The sequence below is a fragment of the Peromyscus californicus genome, unplaced genomic scaffold (genome assembly GCF_007827085.1).
Source record: "Peromyscus californicus insignis strain IS unplaced genomic scaffold, ASM782708v3 Scaffold_22__1_contigs__length_63687245, whole genome shotgun sequence".
In the NCBI taxonomy this organism is placed as follows: Eukaryota; Metazoa; Chordata; class Mammalia; order Rodentia; family Cricetidae; genus Peromyscus; species Peromyscus californicus.
The window spans coordinates 24,803,273-24,823,143 of NW_026294525.1; the positions used below are offsets into that span (position 1 = coordinate 24,803,273).

At 37.7% G+C, this 19,871-nt stretch overlaps 1 pseudogene; it reads right to left on the reverse strand.

Annotated features, from left to right (window-relative positions):
• Nucleotides 1–2,382: 2,382 nt before the first annotated feature.
• Nucleotides 2,383–3,131, reverse strand: LOC128118738 (40S ribosomal protein S6-like; annotated as a pseudogene).
• Nucleotides 3,132–19,871: the final 16,740 nt, after the last annotated feature.

Genomic DNA, 19,871 nt, shown 5'->3' on the forward strand with positions numbered 1-19,871 from the left:
ATTAAAGTCCTAACAAGACAGGACCTCAAAGAAGGTGAGGTAGAAAAGGAAGAATGAATGAAGTGTTATATTATGTGAATGGAGAAGAGCAGATCATGAGCCGGAAGCCAGAACATAGCTGAGCTTAGTATTTGTAGTTATGATGGCTATTTTTGTTCGTCAACTTGACCAAGCTTGGAATTAACAAAATCCAAGCAACTGGGTCACCTTGGGGGATTGTTCTTGATTGAGTTATTTGAGGTGAGATGATCCACTTTAAATCTGGGCCATGCCTTCTGGTGACAGCCTATATAAAGGACATGGAAGAAGGAAGCCATTGTTCTTTACTGCTTAACTCATTGTCAAATTCATTCACTTACTGGTATTAGAGCCTACTGGAATCCTAGATCAGGATTCCAGTGTATATTCAAGACCATCTGAGACATCCAATCTCATGGACTATTAAATTATTGAACTTTCCATTTGTAGGAAGCCATTTTGGAATAGTCATACCATAACCTGTAAGCCATTCTAATAAATCATATAATATATACACATTTATATATATATACAATTATATACATCATATAATATATGTGTATATATTCATTATAACAGTTCTGTTTCTTTAGAGAACACTGACTAAAACAGTAATGATACATTTACATTTATGCATTTGTGTCTGTGTGTGTGTGAGACACATACACACATACACAGAGGGAGGAAGAGAGAGAGAGAGAGAGAGAGAGAGAGAGAGAGAGAGAATGTGTATGAGTTTTGTGTATGTGCATAGGTGCTTAGGAGTACCCATAGAGGCCAGGACAGAACATCAGATTCCCTGGAGCTGAAGGTCCAGGAAGCTGTCAGTCATCCAACATTTGTGCTGGGAACACACTCAGGTCTTCTGCAAGAACAATAAATACTTGTAACTACTGAGCCATCTCCACAGGACTACCTTTTTAAAAGAGAATGTTTATTTATTAAGTGCTTGTCCATACCCACATGTGTCAATGTGTATATGTGGTTGGTTGCCAGAGGACAGCTTGTGGGAATCAGTTCTCTCTTTCTACCTTGAGGGTACCTTCAATCAAACTCAAGTTATCAAGTTTGGCAGCAAGTTCTGTTACCTGCTGAGCATCAAATGTGATTATAAAAATTTTTTGAAGGAGTTTTAATGACCATAAGTGACTATTAATAATCTTAAGTTTCTCCCAGACAATGAGATCAAAAGATAAATGCTGAGAAAAAAAATTCATTTATTATTTCCTATAATTTTTTTCCATCAACTGTAAGAGACTGAGCATATGAAACTAGCCTTGAGAAATTAACCACAGAGACATACCATGTCACACATATAGGGACTTAAAATAAGGGTGGCAATGTTAATTTGTGACAAAGTACACAGAAAATAGAAGTCAGATTATTTCTACAATTGTAAAACAGTAGAGCTGTGTTGAAAGGGAGTTTGGCAGTTTGGGGGAATATATATATTTTACATTTTACATACCAACCACAGATCCCCCTTTATTCCCTCCTCCCAGTCCCCAGCCTTTCCCCCAGCCCATCCCTCATTCCCTCATCCAACAAGATAAGGCCTCCCATGGGGAGTCAGCAGAGCCTGGTACATCCAGATGAGATTTCAATAAGCATTTACCACATAAGGCACTGAGTATATTTCTCAGTATATATCCAAAAAATAAACCCATAAAATTAGTGTGTAAATGCACAGGAAATCTGTGTTCACATATGAATTATTGTGTCAATAAGCCAGAACCACATGGCTATGATTTCATCTTAATGATACATCTTTGAAGACACACCAATCAGAGAGGGGTTGTCAAGAGCTGGGGTGTGGAATAGAGGAGACCTGAAGGTTAACTGGGAGAGAGGATTATTTTTAAAGTGGTTCAACTATTCTACACATTGATTTGTAAAGACTTATGGAGAAGAAAATATCAGGGTACATTTTACTGCAGGTAAATTATAAGTTAATAAAAAATATATGTCACAATTATATGACTAAAGTGAAAAGACTTGTTCTCCACACGGTGCTCTAAAACGGAGAAGGGGAAACATGGGCAGAGCAGGCACGAACTTCTTCCTTAGCATCTCCAAATGCAACACAAGAGGCAGGTGTGATGTTAATTGTTCGCAAGGAGACATAGCTTGATTGTAGCTCAGACCCTTCTTCCACAGTGGAAAATGTGTCACTACATCACAGGACACAAGTTGTTGTATCTGAAACTAAGCTATAGTTTCTGATTATATCTCCTGAAAGAATCAGTGGTTTGTCCAAAGTGGATGGAAAGGCTTCATGAGTGCATAGAAATCAGTTCCTTTTGTATTCCAAAGTCAGTAAGCTATTTTTTAAGGTCTAATTATTTATTTGCGACTCTTAAAAACTTACATTTGACTGGACTCAGACTTAGAAGTGGAAGCTCTCAGGCCAGACCACATCTCTGGGCAATCTATCCCTGGCATTTTCTTTGGCTTCTTTCATTCTTCTCTGAGCCAAAGGTTTAGGATGTTCTGGAGCGCCTTCCTTGTTTTTCTTAGTAGGTTGTTTCTTTAGGACAGTATGTTGGTGCTTGTGTTGCAGGACATGTGGAGTAACAAGATGCTGAATCTTGGGTGCTTTGGTCCTGAGCTTCTTACCTTCTGTATTTAAAGGCTTTTTGACAACATATTGGCAGACATCATCTTCTGCAGAGATACCGAGAAGCTTCCAGATTCTGCTGGCTCTTTTAGGACCTAACTGTCAAGGCATAGTAGTGTCTGTCAGTCTGGGAAAATCCTTCTCTCCTTTATTTAACAATAACCAAGTTGAGAACACTCAGATTGGCATCCAAAGTGTATCCGTGAACAAACTCATGCTTCCTCTCTTCAGTTCTCCTTGGTCTATAATAAGAATGCTCCTTACTCAACAACAAGCATGCTCGGCCATGGGTCTAGATGCTTTGTTTTATGGGAAAACCTTGTTGTTCATTCCCACCATTGATTCAAACCACTTAATCCTTCCTGTCTTCACCTAGAGCATCAGCAGCTACTTCTGAGGCCATGTGCTTCTCATAGACCTTGCAAATCCTGCATTCATCATCTAGTTCAATGAATTTCTGACAGCTGTTGCCTTGGAAGGAGATATTCAGTTTCATCTTGACACAGCCGACCACCTAGGAGGCACCATTAAAAAGAGAGTAGTAAGTTCCACAAAAATAATTCCTAGTTATTTATAAAATTCACAGGCACACAGCATTGCTGAATATAAACACTTTAATTATGTCTCCTCTGTCCCCTTTGCCTAGGGAGATAATCATACCAATAATTTTTGGGGGGAAATTCCCCTACATAGTAAACACATATTTTTGTTTACTCTACATCTCAACATGAGACACACACCTGCATGTATTTAAAAGACATCTCCTGTTTCAGTTCTGACTGTTGAAAGGATGCTTTGTATGGAAGATCAATGTTGATTGGCAAGTTCCAACAATTGGATGGAATCAAATGAGGGCAGTAAAGGGTACAGCAATAATACAAGAGTTTGCCATGGCTTTATTGTTACATTTAACCAAACTATTCCCTAGGCAAAATAGTAGAATTTCTAGGTTTCCAGAGCCTCAATAAATTATATCCAGCCTAGATGTATAAACAGAGTTGGAGCCTTTCATCCTGACTGCCCAGTCCCAAATAGACACAACACAGCTTATATTAATTACAGAATGCTTGGCCGATGGCTCAGGCTTATTACTGACAAGCTCTTACATTTAAATTAACCCATATCTATTAATCTCTGTATTACCACATGTTCTGTGGCTTTACTGGTCCCCTGGCATCTTGCTTCTTGGTGAGCTGGCTCATACGTCTCTGACTCTGCCCCTCTTCCTCTCAGTCCTCAGTTTGGTTGTTTTACCTAAACTTATGCTGCCAAAACAGCTTTGTTATCAACCAATGAGAGCAACACATATTCATAGTGTACAGAAAGATCATCCAACAACACAGATATCTGATTCTTTTGTATCCTCCCCTTGTTTCTTTCATTTTTTTTCCTTTCCTTCTTTCCTAATGTTACAACAAAGAGTGGCATCTACAGGTGGGAACATGACCTTGTCTTCTCACTTATGATTTTGATCAGCTGGCCTACTCAAGGACCTGGCTAAGGGACCATCCCTGGGGAAAGTGGTTTCACCTTAAAGTACACACTTTTCCTTCCCTGGATGCTCTACCCTAGTGCATTTCCTAAAAGCTACTATGAAGATTGGCTGGGTCTGCCCACAGAAAGGTATGACTTTTCCTTTTCCTCTGTCTTTTTCTTTTGGATGCTAACCATAGCCAAGGTGTGCTTTTAAACTCTCAGTGCATTAGGCATCCTTACTCTTTTTTAAGATTTTATTTATTTATTATGTATACAGCATGTATGACTGCAGGCCAGAAGAGGGCACCAGATGTCATTACAGATGGTTGTGAGCCACCATGTGGGTGCTGGGAATTGAACTCAGGACCTCTGGAAGAGCAGTCAGTGCTCTTAACCTCTGAGCCATCTCTCCAGCCCCCCTTACTCTTTTTTTAAAGTTCCCTCTCCATCACGTGGCTGCCTACTACTATGTGGCTGATCTCCATTCTGGCTTATCTCCTCCATTTCTTCTTCAACACCTTTTGCTACTTCTGAGATTTCCCAGAAAATTCTTGTTATTAAAGAAACTAAACGATCCACAAGAGGAGAGCCTGATTTCCTCAGTATCTTATGTTGGCTCCTCCATGATTCACCCAAATTTCGAGTAACACTCCTTTCCTGCCTTTTAAGTCTTTAACTGGCAGAGAAAATGAAGCTGCTCCTTCCCTTCCTCCCTCCCCCTCTCTTTTAAAGGGAAGTCTTCCTTGAGATAGGTACCCCCTGTATAGCCCACATTACTGGCCTTGAACTCCTGACTGATCCTTCTGCCTCAGTCTCCCTAATGATGGATATCTGCCAGATTCTTCACTCATTTCTTAAGATCGTGGATTTTTAAACTTTCACACATTTCCTGGAGCTCAATTTGATTTTTTACACTATGTATGCTTATTAAAGGTTTTTTTTGGTGTTTTTTTTTTTCTTGAAGAAATCATCTTCACTGTTCTCAAACAAGTTCAACATTCCTTTTTAGAAAGAATGAGACATTTACATTGTAAGTTTCTTAAAGGTTAGCATCATGTTAGTAGACATCCAAGTGATGAGAAAAGTCTGACTGTGGGAAGGAGGACTGGATCATTGTCTTGGAATTAATCAGAGTATAAAGACAACCGTTCAGAATCCAAGTAACAGAGTAAAATATTGTAGTAATGAGAGACACTATGTAATTACCCCCCAATGCGTGTGTGTGTGTGTGCACACACACGCGCGCGCGCACGCGCACACACACACACACACACACACACACACACACACACACACAATTTCAGAAGTGTTCTTTCTCCTATCATTTACTCCTATTATATTCCTAAATATGTAGCAACATATATTATGATGCACAATGATCATCTAAAATATTTATGGGCCTTAATAGTCTCAGAAGTTACATTAAGAAAGAATTAGATGCAGTTTTCATTAAAATGGGCTTTAAACCACATTAGTTTATCATATAATTGAATGATATTTACTCAGGGTAGTATTTTGCACTTGGTAGAGGCTTAGAAACAATTTGTTCAAGTTCCCAAGAATTTTCTTCATATGCTAAGGAATATAGTTCAGTGAATAGCATCCTCTGTCCTTACAATCTGTGTTCTAAACTATTTGCAAATTGATAAAAAGAAAATAGATAAAAAGCAGAACTTCGTATTGATTTCCAGCAAAAGTGATGTTGTGGGACACAGAATGACCCTCCTGATAACAAAAATGACATAGTTTTCTAACGTTTTCCTAGCTGTACTTTTGTCACAGAGAATGTTGTAAAACCCCTCAATGATCTTTGTTTAGAAACACTAATGTTTAAAGCCACGGCAGAACAGACAGACGCTGTGCCGTCTGAGATAAAGGGCCGGGGAAAGAGACTGAGCTAGATGTGGGCCACTTTCCCCCAAGCTCAATAATAAAGTAACCTTCTTTCCCTTCCCTAAGAGAAGCCAGGGGTGTTGAAGAAAATCAGACTCCTGTGTATGGAAGAAAATATCATGTGAGGCTCTTAAGCAGTGGGCTGCTAATAGGAATGGTCGTAGGCACTCTGGGAGTATTTGTTAAACCATAGTGGGATGGGGTTACCAGTACAGCTGTGGATCCTTTCTATGTCTTCCCTCAGCATATTATTTAACAAATATTTGTGGACACAGAAACAGCAGGAAGCAACTCTAACCCCAGAGCAGCTGAGCTAACTACAATCACCAAGTACAACCACCCCTCCCGGGATTTGCCAGATTCAAGAGAGCAGCTGCTATGCTATTCTAATGCTGCGGGAAGAACATGAGTTCAAGGGAAAAGCAAAGTTTTCTTCTTCTTCTTTTTTTTCTTCAGTTCCCCAGGGAGAACTCCAAGCTAGCATCTTCCAAAACTTCAAGAGGAAGGAGAATTGAGTATGTCAAATAGAATTAAAAATAGTGGATTTGTGATGTCCTTACTAATAAACACTTTTCTGATATTTGAAATATTTGTCATTTTCCATGCAAACATTTCACCTGAGTGCTGTGTCCTGTTTGGAACTAACTCTTTTTGCTGTTCTTCCTTAGTAACTGTAGTGAGAGCAAATTTTCATTTTTCTTTATACCTTCAAAAATCTATAAATTCCAGGCTTGTAGATTGTGATCATGTGTCCCCGGGGACAGATACTTCCTATGTTTATATCATTATTATGCTGTACTTTCAGCTTTCATAAGAGACCATATAAACATCATTAAGTCTCTTTGGTGGAACACTATCTTTAAAAATGTAGCATTTATTTGACAAGGCTCCCGTGCCTCTTTGATCATGTTTTTTGTGTAAGCTCGTTGCCATGTAAAAGTGAACTTTGTCCTACAGAGGAATTGACATATAGTGAACAGTTGAAGCAGAATGATAGAGACGTCTACATTCAGAAATGGATCTGGGATGCTCAGAAACCTGCAGAGACTTCTCCTAATTATTACTTTTTCTTTGTTTCTAATTTCTAAAACCAGTAAAGGTCATGTTAAATATGGATCTCTCCAGCCATGCCTTAAAGAATACAAATTCTGAAATAAATGTCAAAGGTCATACACAAGGTGTTTGAAGATTACAGTAAAAAGCCCCCACAAAGATGTCTGTGGAGAAAACAGTGCTAGTGTGAAGATCATCGACATACACCAAGCAAGACCTTCACAGGGGTTTTCTTAGACCAGTCCTTGAAGATTCCATTTCTTGAGCCATTCTCAGGCTAGTATCTTCTACATCTTTAGTCTGGAGAATGTTTCCTCCCCAGCAAGCCAGTGTTAGGAAGGGCACAGTCCTAAGAATGAGTAAATCTAATGTACTCACTATTGGTTGTGTTACAGAGGAAGAATAGTAGCTTAATAAGACATATTTTATCCTGGTAGATAATAAGAAAATATAGTATAAATAATAATTATAAGTTCCTATTTTGACCACAGTGAATCTTTAGACTATAAAGTTTCACCATCGTTTAAGTTTGTAATTCCCATACAAATGTTTTGGGAACCAAAATACAAAATAATACGGAGATTCTGCTGCAAGTCATGTTTGTGAGTGGAAAATAAAACTGCACCAGTTTTATCTAACAATGTTATAATTATTTATCTGACTGATTTTTTGTTAGAGTAACAATAGCAGCAAAGTCAGGAAGCAACCTTTGTCATAGGAATAACATAAAGCCAGACTGTGAAACAGAACACGCTGGAAAAATGGACCTTCAGAAAAAGGTCAAATTGAATGAAGAGTGGACTCTTACTTTCTCCAATTCAAATTGTGTTTGAAGGGCAGGGTTCCTTAGTTCTGCTCTGTACCTGACTCATGAGTGTCCTGAATTACCTTAAACAATTTGATCATATTCTGGCAGCTTGAAATAAAACAGGATGAGAATGTGTCTATGTGGAAATTATCAGCACTACCAATAAGAGCTTGATTTTCCTTTCAGTAGAAAGATGGCTACTAAACATTTCTTCACACGAAAATGGGAATGGCCTATTCTAAAACATTTAAGTGCTGTGTGAATTAAGAGATGTAATCTCTATGACATGCACAGGACATTGAATAGGTAACATTATATTTTGTTTGCCTAAAAGAGGAGATATTCTGTTTCTTCTTCTACACTGTACCTAAAATTATCTCTATTCAAACAAGCAATTGTACTACCAGGTGTATGAACGCAATTATAAATGTGTGGAAACGTGTTAGAAAAGAGTTGACTGCAAATGGACAGAATGAATGGTATCCATCGGGAGCATAAAGAACACACATGGAAATTTTGCAAGGCCTGACTTTCGTTCCTCCCTTAGGAGTGAAGGAAAGTGGGAAAAACAAATACATCTGGAGAAGAAACTATTTGACTTTAGTGTTAGAATTAAACAGTCCCTAAAGCTGTGGGTCTGTATCTGGATTTTATCTCACATAAAAATAAAAGATGTTTTGTAAACAAAATGAAGTACAAAGCTATTAAATTGTAAAAACAGAGCCCTGAAACAAATAGGGTAGTATTAACCCTTAGAAAAAGCCCTTTCTGATGACAGGACATAAGAATTAAGCAAACTATTTTGGATCTTAAAAGAAATGAAGAAAATAATAGAAGAGGGTGTACTCTAAACAAATTGTACAAATCTTTAAATAACAACTAAAAAATAAAATTTTATCTGTTTAATATCAAAACAACTGCTACATGAAATTGAAATGTAAATTGGGGAAATAACTAATATATCTATCAAAATAAGGACTGAGAGAAGAGAACTCCTTGGTTTCCTTTTAAGTATGTTCTCAAGATCAAATTAATCTATTTGTTCAAATTCATCTAATAACACATCTACCAGAAAAAAAAATTACTCAAAACGCAGCCTGTACTTCAAATTAAAAAAGAACAGATCCATCGGAGGTACCTTGGAACAAAGTACATAAACTATTATTTGAGTTATACTTCATCCCTTGAATATTTTATTAGTCAATTACCATTTATTTCATAGTTTGGTAAAACTCTCTTATTTTTTAACAGCATTAAATAATAGGGAACAGAGAAAGAATTTGGCAAATGAAAGAACACAAGGAAAAGTGAAGCCAATAATTCCAAATGCCTTCACTTGGAGGTTACTGTTCCCCTATTTTAAACATCCATGTCTGTTTTACATGAACTGCACACATCATTTCTTTATGTAGGCATTTAAGTGTCTACAGTTTTAAAAGTTAACTGAGTTGACAGTTTAAACACAGGAAGGTTCTTTTGACCTGGACAGTTTTCTGAGTTTTGATAAGTTTTTGCCATGTACCTACTATTACAGTTCCACACAGATGACCCTTACCAGTCACTAAGTCTCCTGCGTTCTATATATTTGTCCTTTACTGCATTCCCCAAGCTCTGAGTAATAAACGGTGGAGTTTCAGATGTCTGGAATTTGCTCTTCTGAGAATGTGTGACTTGGTAGATGCCTCTCTCACTTAGAAGTGTACACATGTTTCGCTGCTTTGGAGTTCATTCCTTTTTATCATTGAATAATATTCCATTTATAATGTGATACTACAGGGTTTGTTTTTTTTTTTTAATCCATTCACCTATTGAGAGACCATCACTGCTGCTTCTGGATTTGGGCAATTATGAGCAAGACTCCTACAGATACTCATGTCTAGATTTTTGTGAGGGCGCACATTTTCAATTTGTTGGAGGATAACCTGTGCACTGAGCTGTGGGCTTATCTGATAAGACTGGGTGAAACTTTGCAAGAAATCAGCAGTTTTCTCAAGCAACTGCTCTATTCACATCCTGACTCACAATCACTGACAATCCTGCCTTTCCTCTTTGCCAACACTGGATCTGTTCTTACAGGTGTCTGATGGTACTTCACTGTTATCCAAACGAAAGATCCCTTAATGAACTCTGATGTGGAGTGCATCTGTACACTTACTTGTCAACTGTATTTCCTCTTTGAAACAACGTCAGTTCTGACTTTTTGTTCATTTTTATTTATTTTTTCTTTCTCTTTTTTTAATTATTAAGAAATTTTCTATTCACTTTACATACCAACCACAGATCCTCCCCTTCTCTCTTCCCACCCTCCAGCATTCCCCTCCCTCCCCACCATGCTGTGGATGATTGATTGATAAATAAAACACTGATTGGTCAGTAGCCAGGCAGGAAGTATAGACAGGACAAAGAGGGAGGAGAATTCTGGGAAGTAGGAGGCTGAGGCAGAGAGACACTGCCAGCCACCACAATGAGGAGCAGGATGTAAAGTATCGGTAAGCCACAAGCCACAAGCCACATGGCAAGATAGAGATTAATAGAAATGGGTTAATTTAAGATAGAAGAACTAGATAGCAAGAATCCTGAGCCATTAAGTCAAACAGTTTAAATAATATAAGTGTCTGTGTGTTTATTTTATAAATGGGCTGTGGGACTGCCGGGGCTTGGCAGGACCTGGAGAGAAACTCCCCAGCTACACCCCTGCAACCCATCCCCATCCCCACATTTCCCAAATTAAAGTCTCCCATGGGGGGTCAGCAGAGCCTGGCATACTCAGCTGAGGCAGGTCCAAGCCTCTCCCCACTGCACCAAGGCAGTACAAAGTATCACACCCTAGGTACTGGGCTCCAAAAATCCCGCCCATGCATCAGGAATGGATCCTGATCCCCTTGCCTGGAGCCCCCCTCCCAAACAGCTCAAGCTAAACAACTGTCTCCTTTATCCAGAGGACCTGGTCTAGTCCGATGGGAGGCTCCACAGCTATTTTTAAATTGCACTTACAGTTTTTATCTAATTGACCTTCAAGTGTTCTTTGCACATCTTGGAGGCAAGTCAATTTCCAGATGTGTGTTTCACAACTACCTCCTGAAGGGTATCCATCACAATTTTTTTTGCTTGTTTGCTTGTTTTTCAAGACAGGGTTTCTCTGTGTAACAGTCCTGGCTGTTCTGGAACTCACTTTGTAGGCCAGGCTGGCCTCAAACTCACAGAGATCTGCCTATCTCTGCCTCCTGAATGCAGGGAACAAATTTTTAATCATTAATGAAGTCTGGTTTTTCAATATTCTCCTTCACAGACTTTGGTCCTCATACCTAAACGTCATTACTATACCCCAGATTTTCTCCTTCATAACATCTTGAAGTTCTGTACCTTTGTATTTCACATTAAGGTCTGTGATCTATTTGATTTGATATTTTATTATATATTCTTAGCCCCAGTGTAGCCATTCCAACCTTGATCTGGAAGTTCCAACTCCCAGGAGGGAACAGGAAGGGAGAGGAACAGACTGCTGGAGCCGCTGCCAGGGCAAGGAAGATGTAAGGTACTCATAAGCCACGAGCCATGTGGCAAAGTATAGAATAATAAAAATGGGCTAAATATAAGAGTAAGAGCTAGACAATGATAGGCCTGAGCTAATGGCCAAGCAGTTTAAATAATATAAGTGTCTGTATGTTTATTTTATAAGTGGGCTAAGGGACTGCCGGGGCTTGGCAGGACCTGGAGAGAAAACTCCAGCTACACCCCAGTTTTACATTTATGTGTGTAGGCCAAGGAAGCATCGCTGGTGACTTTCATCACTCTACCATCAATTCTCAGTCAGTCTCCCAAGAAGCCAGGACAGCCATGTAAGATCTTCATGTGAGGTTGTTCTTGGAAACAACCAATGCAAGGCTGAGGAGTCATTTTGAGCATATGGAACACACACTAACTGTATGGTAATGATTTAATCCAAAAACCAAACAACTTAGGGGCTTTGGGTTTATCAACTACAAAACCAAGGAGGAAGTAGATGCTATAAATGCAAGACCACACCAGGTGTATGAAAGAGGTTGGAACCAGAAAGAGTTGTATCAAAAGAAGATTCTCAGAGAGCAGGTGAAGACGATGCTCAAGAACAAAACATCACCTGCAAGATTATTTTGAACAGTTCAGGAAAATGAAGTGATTGAAAACATGAATGACAGATTGGTAGAAAAATGAAGACTTTGCTTTTGTCACTTTTGATGACCATGTCATTCAGAAATACCACCCATCTGGTGAATGGCCACACTGTGAAACAGGAAAAGTCCTGTCAAAGCAGGAGACGGCTAGTGCTTCCTCCAGCTGAAAAGGTCTGGAAACTTTGGTGGTGGTCGTGGTGGTTGTTTCGGTTGAGAAGGAAATTTCAGTGCTTGGTTGGCTTTGGTAGCAGATATGGGGATGGCTATGATGGATCTGGTAGTGATATAGTAAGTTTGGGAGGCGGTGGAAGCTATGATCATCTTGCCAATTGCAACCATCATTCTTTAAATTTTGGACCAATGAAGGGAGGACACTTAGGAAGCAGAAGCTCTGGCCCTTATGGTGGTGGAGGCCAGTGCTTAGCTAAACCACGAAACCCAGGTGGCTGTGGTGGTTCCAGCAGCAGCAGCAGCAGCAGCAGCAGCTATGGCAGTGGCAGGAGGTTCTAATTAGTGCCAGGAAACAAAGCTCAGCAGGAGAGGAGAGCCAAAAGTGACAGGAAAACTATAAGTTGCAACAGACCTGTGAACTCAGCCAAGAACAGTGCTGGCAGGGCCTAGCTGCTACAAAGAGAGGACATGTTTTAGACAATACTCATGTGTATGGGCAAAACACCCTCTGCAGTGTGTTTGTGACTAATCGTATTACAGGTTGTTTTTGTTTCTGTTCTATGGAAAGTGGAAAGTATTCTAACAAAGGATTTCTATGTAGACCTTTTCTCACCCATCTTGCTGATTGCTAGATGCAATAGTCTGATCATGACACTTAATAAATGTGTCTTTTTTGTAAATAAATAAATAAATAAGAGGAATTATCATTATGTGTATGAGATAATAGGAAAATTATGAGAAATGATAAGAGCAAGATTAACACAATTATAAACTATAGCACTGTTAAATTATCACACAAGTACAAGAATACACAGACCACTTGAACATAGTAGAGAAAATCATACACATTTAAATATTTTAAAGACTTACTTTTGTTTTATGTATGTGTATCTGCCTGTGCACACACATTCCAGAGGCCAGGGACATTGGGTGCCCCTGGACATGGAGTTACAGGCATTTTTAAGTCAAGTTGAAAACAGAACTCTAGTCCTCTGCAAAGACAGTAAATGCTCTTAACTGCAAAGCAATCTTTCTAGCCTTAAATTGTAATTTTTTTTATTAATTCTTTGATAATTTAATTCAATGTGTGTTGCTGGCTCTACAGCTGGGGTCCCACTGTCTCTGATCACAGGGGTGAGGATGAAGACACAGAACCAATGGCACAGACTCTGGGAGGTTTGCAAGCAATCTCTTTTATTAAACAAAGGACTGAGGTATTTATGTGTGTGCTGTTTGGCTGGCTTTGCCTCTATGGTTATTGTGGCGTTTCTGGATTTGGCCCTGGGTCTTATGTCAGGAGTTGTCATCTTGAGGGTCTGGTTTCAGTCTCCTCTGGGTCAAGGTGCTACTGTGCATGTCACAGCTTTTTTTTTGTACTTGAGGCTTATCCTGTTCATATGGCATGTGTGCCTTATCTGCCTCAAATGTGTTTTGATCACACTCACAGATACAGAAATTCAATGATTATGTTGATGGTCAGTCACACATCATCATATACCTTGATGATATTTTATATTGCAGAGCTATAATGGGTGATAGATTAACCATATCTTCTCACACTGAACTAGAAATACCAATTAAATTAGCTTTTCTCAACAAATATATTACTTACACATGTTCACAGATTCATAGACATATGTGTGTGAGTATATAGTATGCATGTTGTAATACATATGTGAATATAATGTGAATGCTTAAGGATAAAATATACAAACATAGTATGTAATTACTGTACATAAATCATATGTGTACATGTACATAACTTTCCAGAATTTATTATGATTTTCAAAAGGAAACAAACAAGGATCCATGAATGAGACTGGTTATATATATATGTATACTACGTTGCCATCACAAACAATGACTTTCTCCTCTATTCAGTGAAACATAAGACTGTCAAGACACACTATATGAAGACAAGTAAGTTATAACGAGTTTTAATACAGTCCAGTTTGTGTTATATGGAATTATATACAAGATCATGCATTAAAAAATGTGTTACATATGCCCCAGGAACTGCAGAAGGTGGTGCTGTCTAGAGGTGTATGACAGCCAGCAGTAGATGAGAATGATTCTTTCTTTCATTATATTCATGTTTGCATTATTCTTTGACCATGTAAAAGACATAAATTTAATTTTCAAGGTAAAAATACAACATTTAAGGAGGAAAATATCACTGTGCATTCTGAATAAAGAAGCATTCTAAGCTAGTGTTTCCTCATAACCAATGGTTGATACTCATCCCAATGGCTGATACCACTCTGCTTTTCAGCAGTATTAATCCATTCCGTTATAAAACCAATCTTAAAAGTGATAATTAGAAACAGGTACACATACATTTTACTTTGAGGGGAAACAAAGAACATAAAGTTAAATCATTAATCAAAGTCAAACAATTGGTGATGGGCACATAAAAGAAATTAATCCAAACCAAAAAAAAATATAGATGCTAAGTTGATCATGTAGCAAGTCCGTGGCATACGTGAGACTGTCAGTAATGTTTGTTTGTTTGTTTGTTTGTTTGTTTGTTCTGCCTTTATTTCATGATTAGATTGATCCAGGGATCAATGTCAATCTAGAAGGGGAAATCTATCAACACATCACAGCTCTATCCAATTTAGCACTTGTATTAACTACTTGCTTAAAAGCACAAAGGGTAAAGCAATTAATTGTACTAAAAGATGAAAACACTTATTCAGTGGCAAAGAGATATTGCATTGCTAAGACAAGCATGAGTTATGTTATCAATGAGAGTAGATATAAACATTTGATAAATCATAGATTGAGCTTGCAGCCACATGGCAAGATTCAAGGTCACTAAAGCAGAATTCAATCCTGTGTATATGCCTTTGGCAGAAGACCTGTGTAAAATGACAAAGGGGAATTCAAATAAATAATCTACAATAATTACTTTAGGTATTGGTAATCATGTGACTTTGGCAAAAGGAAAATTTTTTCCCTTTAAAATATTTTATGTGACTCATACTGCAACACATAATGACATTAATTCAATTTCTTCTCTGTTGAACTATATGGCAAATGTAAATTGAATTTATATTATCAAACGATTCAGAGGTAGAATTTTATTTAAAAACTCAGCAAAATTACATTTGAGAACATTGAAATAATTGTATAAGACATAAAACATTAAGAAATATTTTTACAGAAAATCAGGCATCAATTCTGTTATTCTGATTGTGGAAAACTAGCTCCATGTACTAAATTGTCCTCAAAAGAGAAAAAAATGTAAATAAATTCTTTTTCACTTAAATATTTCAATTTCTCAACAGTGCCTAACTTCTTGTACTTGACAGAAAGCGAAATTAATGACCTCACTACACCTTTCTAAAAGACATTTGAAAATAATAAAAAAATTGCAGGTTAATAATCTTGTGTAAGGAAGGTCCAATGCCAGAAACTTTCTATAGTACTTTCTAGAAACATCTACATATTATATCAAAACACAGTCAATAAAGGCAGCCCATAAATTTGCAAGGTGCCTAGGTTCAACAGACCTGAAATCGATGAAGCCATTGGGATCAATGTACCTTTCTCATGAATACAGTCTGTTAACTAATCAGGGTTTAAATGATCCTGCCCGCTGGAGTGGAAATGCCTCTCTGCTTTGGATGTGATATTTGGATCAAGCCTTTATTCATTAACATGCCAGACACATTAGAATAGCCTATTGATCCCACATTCAGTGAAACATATTCACAAATGCCTGCAACACATATTTATTAAAATCCTTTATTGTGACAAAGTCGGTGATCTCTAAGTATTTGAAAAATGGAAAAAAAAAAAAAAGATTTTGACATATGAAGTACTTAAACACCAAACAAGGAAAGTTTGCTTCCAAACTTCATGTATCTTCTTAAAACCACCAGCTTTCTTTTTTTCCCCCTGGGGGGTGAGGGGGGCTTGTGAATTTGATAAAGTCAGCTATATAATATTAATTCTCTGAATATTTCATGCTCTGCATTTTACCATTCTTTCCCAACTTCTCCTCCTAACCCCTCCCAAGTCCACCTCTTCCTTCCGGCCCCTCCCAACTCCCTGTCTTTTTTTTTGTTTTCTAAATAACACATCAAATCCAATCTGTGCTCTATATAGACTCAGAGGTGTGGGATCAACCCACAGAACATTGGTGACCTACTAGAGGCTACATTCTTAAAAAGACTAACTCTCTGTTTTTGTGGAAGCCATTACCTTTAATTAGCTTCAGTTAGGGGTAAAGGTTCATGGTCACCCCTACCCCATCCTCTATGCTATGACTGGCTTGATCTTGTGTATGTCTGGAATAATCAACTGGAGGTGCTCTGACCTCAATGGACAGTAGTCCTGTCATGTCCAGAAAACATTATTTTAGTCAAGCCCTCCCTGATATGCCCCTTACAATCTCTCCACTCACTCCTATGCCAGGATGACTCCCAAGTCTTGGTGGTGGGCACACAGATATTCCATTCGTGGCTAAGCATTCCACTGACTCTTACTCAGGATGCTTTTTTTTTTTTTTTATTTTGAGCTTCTGAATTAACCACACTTTACTGTACAAAGAAACATTGCACTATTCTATGGGTTGAGAGATACACATTTAAGAAACAGTTCCATACTATGTCCATTTAGCAAAATAATAGTAGTAAGTCCAGCATTGGGACCTATGATTTCCCATAATGGTCAGATTTACAGTACCGTGCATAAGTTTTGACATCTGGAACTGACATTAAACCCAATCAGAAAACAGTTGATCAACCCCATATTTAGAGCTATGGTACCTAGTGAGGTTCTAGGAAGGAGGAGAATCACCCAAGGAAGTGGATATAGACTATATCATAGCATTTGTGACCCTATTGAACCCATCAGCATAACTTGCCATGCTGTAACCAAAGTCATAGCTGGGCAAGACTTCTAATTATGTTTTTCCTCTGCAGCCTACAGAGTACCATCTGAAAGTATGAAATCTACCTACAAGGAAGCTTCCTACTCAGAATGGAACTGATGTCGCCATGTTCTGTGACTAGTTGGTATGGTATTTTCAGCAACAGAGTCTTACCATCAAGTTGTGAAGTTATGTCTGGCAGCCAAGAGCTTTGAAACAGCATGTATTTTGTGTGTGGGGGGGGGGTCTCTAGGACAAGCCTGTTAAAAAATTAAAAGGCAGTATTCCACACCTGGCATGGACTATTGATGTGGCAACTTATGGACTCTGGGCAAAAAAGTATCTCCTATGTAGGGTAACATCAACTAAACTCTTTTATGTGAATAAGGAAAGTCTTAAAAGAATATCAGATTTACAAATATCCCTATTAAATTCCAAATAGACATACAAATACACATATAAATATGCATATTTTTATGTTTATATATGAGAACATGTAATACAAAATTATTCTAAAATGTATTTTCCCAAAATTAATAAATAAACCAACAATAAACTATCTTATCTATAATTGTTTCTAAGCTACATTTAAGGCATTTTTCCAAAATTAACTTTTATCATAAAATCTATTTTAAAATATACCAGAAATGTAAGGAAATTATAGTAAGGTTTCATGCTGCCATTTGTCAGTGACTACATTTTCTGAATGATGTATTTATCCACATGTTTTCTGTTTTTCAGAATGCATGTTAAAGCAGCCTCAGATATCATATGTATTTTTCAAAATATTTAATTAGCAGTGTTATATACACTTTCCTATAGATGGAATATTCCTCCCCCTGTTTTTTTTTATATTCGCAGAACATTAGGGTTGTGAATCATAGAGCTTATTTACTCCTCTCTCTACTGCCAAGCAAGTTAATTATTTACTATTCAAATTCACTATGTACTCTTCATTAGACATAGCAATATATTCACTGTGATTTCTTTAGAATAAATTCCCGATGATGAATTTATAGTCAAAGGAAACACTAATTCCAACGTGGGTGTGTGCTTGTGCATATGCATGTCTCCTATTAAATTATATTTAAAATATGAAGTTTCATATTAATAGATTAAATGCTGAATGTTGATTATTCATTAAAGAAAAATTCCAAAGGACAAATCAGACTTCATATCTGTTCTAGTTATACCCTACTTGAGCTGGTTGCTCGTAGAAATGTTTACATTCCCTTTATGATCTGTGTAATTCTATGGAAAATAATCAGACTATTTAAATTGTCTTGGCCACTATTACCCACTTAGTTTTTCCAATAAACGTATTAGTTAAGCAATAGTATAAGGACTGTCTAATGTTGAAACTATGTTAATGAAATAGTAATGTTGATGTCCTGAGGCCATGTCCTATTGATCTTCTAATGCTAATGATCAGAGCAGAAATTGGCCTCTTACAAATGAAGACTTCAGACCTGATTTTTAGACAGGCTTTCACAAAGGAGAATTATGAATAGTAGAGCTGGAGCAAAGAGTTGAATTGGAATTGGTTATCAGATCATGATGAATCAATAGCTAATAAATACTCCAAGTGACGGGAGCCAAATCAAGCAGCAGAAAACATAATCAGTGTCTTGCATCAACTTAAAACATAAATAAAAACAAAGGAAATGAAGTAAACTAATGTGATTGGTGACAATTTTGGCTCCAACATTTTCCCAATATGTCAAGTCAAATAATTCTAAACAAAAATATCATGGTAGTTTTTAAATCCTCATTGTGTTTTATAGATATAGAATACAAAGATGCAGATATATATAGCTTAAAGTTTTCCTGTGCTTGCCCAGCATCAAGGTCCCACAGCCACTTATAAAATTCTTGTGTGCCGCCTGGTCCTGTAAGCGCTCAGACCCAAGTAAACACACAGAGGCTTATATTAATTAAAACAGCTAGGCCATTAGCTCAGGGCTACCACTGACTAGCTCCTACACTTAAACTCAGCCCATTTCTGTTCATCTATAAATCACTATGTTTTCTGTGACTTTACCTGTGCTCACAGTTACATGCTGTTCCCTGGACAGCGGGCTGACATCTCCTGACTCAGCCTTCCTCTCTCAGAATTCTCCTCTCTGCTTATCCCAACTATACTTCCTGCCTGGCTACTGGTCAATCAGCATTTTATTTATCCACCAATCAGAGCAACACATTCACAGCATAGAGAGCAACATCAACACAGAACAACATCACCCATCAGATATAGATGTAAAAAGTAATCAGTAAATAATTTTCTTCCATAATTGTGCCTGCTTGTCAAGAAAACAGATTTTTCACTTAAAAATATAAGCTTGTTCTTTTGGTATTTATTAGTCATTGTTTGGTGACATGTTTCAGAACACTGACAGAATGAATAGTTTGTTCTGCTTTGTCCTTTGCTAAACATCTCTACAGATTTCTTGCAGTACTACAAATACATTCCCTAAAAACTGACTTAAGACAAAACAAAACGTTGCTGAGACAGAACGTTCTTTGCAAATTTGGAGTGCAAGTCATAGGAACAGGTGGCTGATTCCAAGAGCCTTACATTTGAGTGATGAAGTGCAGTACTGAGGTAGGAAGTAAACAGGGCTTACAGGAGGAAGATGTCCATGTCCTAGAGAGCCAAAGACAGGCCGTACTAAATGTAGACAAAGCTCTCTTAGACAAGTGAATTTGAAGGCATCAATTGCTGTCCTTTTTTGGCCATAGGAGAACAGGAAATAGTCATTTACAAAGATTAGTATAACCCTCGAAGTTTCAATGTGGGGAACT